At 46.6% G+C, this 5763-nt stretch overlaps 1 long non-coding RNA gene across 1 annotated transcript; it reads left to right on the forward strand.

Moving 5' to 3' along the window:
- The first annotated feature begins 4618 nt into the window (after positions 1–4618).
- Positions 4619–5168, forward strand: LOC119282653. The gene is made up of 2 exons (XR_005138820.1): positions 4619–4715; positions 4861–5168. It is a non-coding gene; the product is annotated as an uncharacterized LOC119282653 (long non-coding RNA).
- The last annotated feature ends 595 nt before the right edge of the window (positions 5169–5763 follow it).

Consider the following 5763-nt stretch of genomic DNA (forward strand, 5'->3'; position numbering starts at 1 on the left):
CCGGGAGGGCCCGCGCGGGCCTGACGGGCCGGCGGCGCGGGAGGCGGCGGCGCCCACGTGGCGGCTCGGGAGAGGCTGGGAGCGGCAGCGCGGGGACGGGCGGACATGTCCGGCCGTCACGGACGTGTCCGGCGGCGCGGGGAGGAGCGGGGCTAGGGTTTGGACCCGAAATTTCGGAGGAGGGACTATTTATAGATTGTGGGAGCTAGGAGAGTCCAAATGAGGAGCGGTTTTCGGCCGCGCGATCGTGATCGAACGGTGGAGAGCATGGAGGGGGTTAGGATGGGTTTTGGGCCACTTTGGAGGGGTGTTGGGATGCAACACAAAGAGGGCTTTACGGTTCCCCGGTTAACCGTTGGAGTATGAAACGACCTCCAAATGGCACGAAACTTGACAGGCGGTCTTCCTGTGCTATACCAAGGCCGCTTGGCAAACATCAGGCCATTCCGAGAAAGTTTAACACCCGCTCCCAACGAGAGACAAAAAGGGGGACGCCAGAGGACATAGGAGTGTCGGATTGCAAAACGGACAACGGGGAAAATGCTCGGGTGCATGAGACGAACACGTATGCAATGCAATACACATGATGACATGATAAAATGCAATGCGCAAGAAAATGACACGGCAACTACGGCGTTTAACTGGCAGACACCTTGCGCATCGAATCCGGGGCGTTACAGTTAACCTAGATTAGAAGTTCTGCCACCGGAAGGCTCTGTAGCCACCAAAAACCAATCTAGAACCCGTTCCGGCACCCTGCCGGAGGGGGAATCATCACCGGTGGCCATCTTCATCATCCCGGCAGCCACCACGATGAGGAGGGAGTAGTCCACCATCGGGGATGAGGATTTCTACTAGTATCTATGTGTTTAATCTATCTCTCTTGTATTCTTGAGATGCAAAATCTTGATGTATCGCGTGCTTTGTTACTATAGTGGGATCATATGTGTTTCCCCCCTCTATGTTGTTGTGATGAATTGAGTTTTCCTTTGAGATTTCGTTTTATCGGATTGAATACTTTTATGGATTTGAGAACACTTGATGTACGTCTTGCATATGAATACTCGTGGTGACAATGGGGTATTGTATTGATTCACTTCATATATGTTTTGGCACTCACTCGCTTATTCCCGAGGTGACATTGGGTAATCTATGCATAGGGGTTGATGCACGTTCTTGTCTTTGTTTCTCCGGTAGAATCTTTGGGCACTCTTTGAAGTTCTTTGTGTTGGATTGAGTATTATGAATCTAAAATTGTTTAATGCATATCGTATAATTAACTCATGGATACTCGTGGTAACATTGGAGTATCTAGGTGACATTAGAGTTGGGTGATGTGTGTCATATGGTGTTATTTTAGTACGAACTCTTGATTAGATCGATCAGGAAGAATAGCTTGCTGTTATTTTAGTACGAACTCTAAGATAGATTGATCGGAAAGAATAGCTTTGAGGTTGTTTCGTACCCTACAAACAATTTCTTCTTATGTTCTCCGCTAGATAGGAACTTTGGAGTGATTCTTCGTTGCACGTTGAGGGATGGTTATGTGATCCAATTATATTAGCATTGCACTAGCGAAAGTACGGACCTGATGCCTCGTTTTTAAGTATTGTAATACCGTTTTTGCACACTTTTGTTACTTGCTACCTTGTTGTTTTTTATTGTTCCTGTTACAAAAACCAATATCTACTATCATTACTACACTTTTATTACCATCTGTTCGCCGAACTAATGCACCTATACAATTTACCATTATATTTGGTGTGTTGGGGACACAAGAGACTTTTTGTTATTTGGTTGCAGGGTTGATTGAGAGAGACTTTCTTCATCCTACACCTCCCACAGATTGATAAACCCTAGGTCATCCACTTAATGGAAAATTTTGACTGTCCTACCAAACTCTACGTTGGAGGCCCAACACGAGTCTACAAGAATAATGTTGCGCAGTAGACATCATGGGCCCACAGGCCTGACCGGGCCCTTTTAGGCATATAAAGCTTCCACTTTTGCGTTGTAGAAGGCACGCCGTCGGCGTCGCCACCCCCAGTCCGAGCTGCTCCTCTTCCTCACCACGCAGAAGACAACGAAGCTACGCTGGGGACTGACCTGCTAAGACCCATATGGGGCCCGCAGGGCCTAGACTAAGCTTGTGACGCACCACCGGCCACCCCGCGCCACCACGCCACTCTGCCACCAAGGAGTAGCACCGCCACCACGTACGCCATCGGCCACCCCGCTGGGTCACCGGACCGCTGCCTTGCTGAGCGACGCGTCCGCTGCCCCCTGCCCTGGGGTGGGAGGACGTGCGCGGGAAGAGCAGATCCTGCCGCCTGCGATAGTAAGGAAGAGGAGGAGGGAAGAGAGGTCGAGGGCGGAGGCAAGGGAGCCACCCCAGTGGCCTGTCCGAGAGGCAGCGCGAGGACAAAAAGAGGGAAGGGGAAGGAAGGGCGGGGGAAGGGGGGCCGGATCCGATCCGCAAGCCAGCGAGGGCCGCCGGATCTAGCCGGAGACAGGCTAGGGAGGTGGCGACGGCAAGGGTTTCATGGGGAGGGAGAGTCGCGAGAGCGCGAGCTCATCTATATGGATAGCCTCAAAACCTCCATTCCACACATTGGGTTGGATAGACAGGATTGAAAACAGAAAATACTCTTTTCCACACATTGGGTTGTTAGCAGATCTGGTCTACAGAGACCTCTACCAATCGCCAGAAAGCCCGCGGAGAGTCCTTTAGCTGAAAGGCTACACTAGTCGGCGGAAGAGCGAATGCACAATTAGCACTAGGGGTCGCCTGAGGTCATCTCATGCAGTGGGCGGCGGAGTGGCTCGCCAAGGTCACATGTGGCGGAATCAATGGGGACACGTGGTACTATCGATGGGGTCAGGGCGGCATTACCGAGATTGTTGGTCGATTCCTGTGGTAGAACCGAATGCGACACAGGGTACCGTCGATGATGTCGGTGCATCACTCGGCAGGGGTAGTTGACTAGTCTAGCATGGCAGCGTTGCTGCGCTCGCTGGATCACTCTTGATCGAGGAGGGTCGGGCTAATGGATACATGCTGCTGGTGGATTTTCTATTTTGATTAGGGTGACTTGTCCGTTACTGATGGCAGAAGGGGAAGCGAACTGAGGATGTACGCGGGAACCGGGCCTTTAAAGAATTTTTTCTCTAGTAGGGTTGATGTGGCAACTTGTGGCCGGCCTCTCCAGTAACTCGGTAACTGAACAATAATGTGGCAGGGCTGCTGAGGTGGATAGAATGCATGTCAAGAGAAATAACATAGTGAAGATGTACTATTTAGGTATTATACATTAGAGATGACCATGTGTCTGTCTGTCCACTCTGCTTTCTGGTTGGCACGCTCAACATTTCTGCATTCATGGATTGTTTCCTCATCTTCTTAATAGGCCCTGAACTGAATCCGGTAGAAAGAACCTACAGTGTAGTACTATGCACACCCTATTTACCGTCCATTTTCCACCTGACCTGATAGAGTTAGGCACCCGGCCCGTTCTGGAATTTTTTTTAAACACAGTACAGATGCAAGCAAAAAAATGGATTTCGCATATCACCTCGGGATGGGATCATGGGCTGGCTTTGACGTGGCGCTCCCACCGGTTGTTGCTGACAGCCTCCTGCAGACAAAGGCATCCTCTACAGGATCGCCTTTCGTGACCAAGGCCGTTATTCCTGCTCCCGGGAGGGCACCATTGAGCTCATCGGATGGGACAATGAAACCGTGCCCAAGCCCAAGAGTGCCACATCCAACCATGCCCAAGAGCTCTGCTCTGTTCTACCGATGAAGATGGCTAAACTAAAACTTTCTCTCTCTCAAAAAAAAGACTAAACTGAAACTGCACAATCGTAAGACATCCAAACAACCTCGGTGTCGGTGGCTGATCATAGTCTACTAGACACAAGGGGTGGGAATCAACGACAATAGATGGATCAATGAATGATCTGCCTACCATGCGTCAATTTCGTTCTATATTACTTTTGCCATATTTCGGCAGAATATCCAACCATCCTTGAAGAATTCAGATAGACTACCGCTTGAGTTGGACCGATTCGTCTAGAGGGTCTTTAATTTTTTTTCTTTCGGTGCATAATTGCAATGTTAACTGCATGACTGCAAGTCTACAAAACTACAACCCAAAAACTGGGTTGAAATATTCCTTTCACCTATAACTATCCGTTCCTTCAGTTCATGATTTCCCAGTGTAAACATGCTACACTAATACCTACAGGTTTTCCGTGACATCATTTGTGTACACAGCTAGTTCTTTTTCTGTGTAGAACTGGCAGGTGATGGTTAGCTGTACTCTATACCATGTCCAATGTGCTAGTACTCAAGTGATATGGTATTTAATACTAGATTTGAGATGATATCGCATTTAATGGCACACACTTAAGAATATCTTCTAAATTTATATTTGCATAGATGGAAAGATAACATCCATGAAATGGATACCATCTTATAGATAGAACCATATTTTACAAATTAAGTATAGTGAGACGGCCAAATCTTTGTGATCTCATTTTGAGCGAGATGGGAGTAAATATTCTCTAGCCATTAGTCTATAAATAAAGATACAATGATTCTAGACGCCCAAACCGAGTCAGGAGTAAGAAGTTTGTGTCTTCTCTTATGGAAGGGAAAGCTATTCTTCTTTGCCTTATGGTGCTTGTGCACCTAGGAAATTCCATTCATATTGGTAAGAAATCGATCTTCCCATCCCTATATATGTTTCTGTAATCCTATCAACCAAAGTAGGATAATATTGTCACTTAAACATCATGAATATTTTCATATTTTTCCCAACTTGGACTTCTTTTTATGGTGTGGATTTTTCTTTACAGATAAATGCAAGGATCTAGTTCACCCGCAAAGAACAACATGCAAGGATCTAACTGCTTCTATCGGCCGTGAGTGCAATCTGTTAAAATGCCAGGAGACCTGCAAAGTTTTGTTTCGAGCGGAACTCACAGCCTCATGGTGTATCAACCCCGTCCCATACTCTTGGCATTGTAGGTGCCGTATCTGTCTGTTGGTAGAGATGCACTGAACAATCATGTCGAAAAATGGACAAATGATGTGATCCAATAATAAAATCTTCCTGTGACATGCATCTAAGAATACATAACGATTGCCAAATTTAGGTGTTCTATTCGATTTTGTCATGTGCGATATTGATCTGGTAATTTTAGGTTTGCATGGCCTCGTGATTTATAAGTTAAAAAAAACAACATTATACAACATGAATGAATCGACCTAACTATACCGGCAGTCCCGTTTCTGATGGGCCCAGAACACAAGGAAGTAGTATATATTTCTCTAGTCGGTGAGTATGTTTAGTGGTAGAAACTTGTACGATCAGATATCGACCAGAGCAATGTCCTGAAAAAAGATATTGACCAGAGGGGGTGAATGTGAATTGAATAATTTTAGCAATTTCTACAAAACAGATAGAAGACCAGAGAAATAGATTGTTAAAATCAAAAGGATATTGGCGAATGGAAGAATAACTCAACAAGAAACTATACAACTTAGTAGCATGCGAGGCAAACTAGTAAGATTCGAGTGCATAAATGCCTACTAGCGGCGTTCAAAAAATGTATTTAGTGGCAGTAGATGCCGTTGCCGCTAGTAGTACTAACATCCACACCCAACGCCACCTGCATATCTCTCATCTGTGGCGTTTGGCATGCAACGCCACTAACTAACAAATTATAAGTATTGCGCCATGGACAGCAGATGCCAGT

Source organism: Triticum dicoccoides, chromosome 3B, assembly GCF_002162155.2.
Source record: "Triticum dicoccoides isolate Atlit2015 ecotype Zavitan chromosome 3B, WEW_v2.0, whole genome shotgun sequence".
NCBI lineage: Eukaryota > Viridiplantae > Streptophyta > Magnoliopsida > Poales > Poaceae > Triticum > Triticum dicoccoides.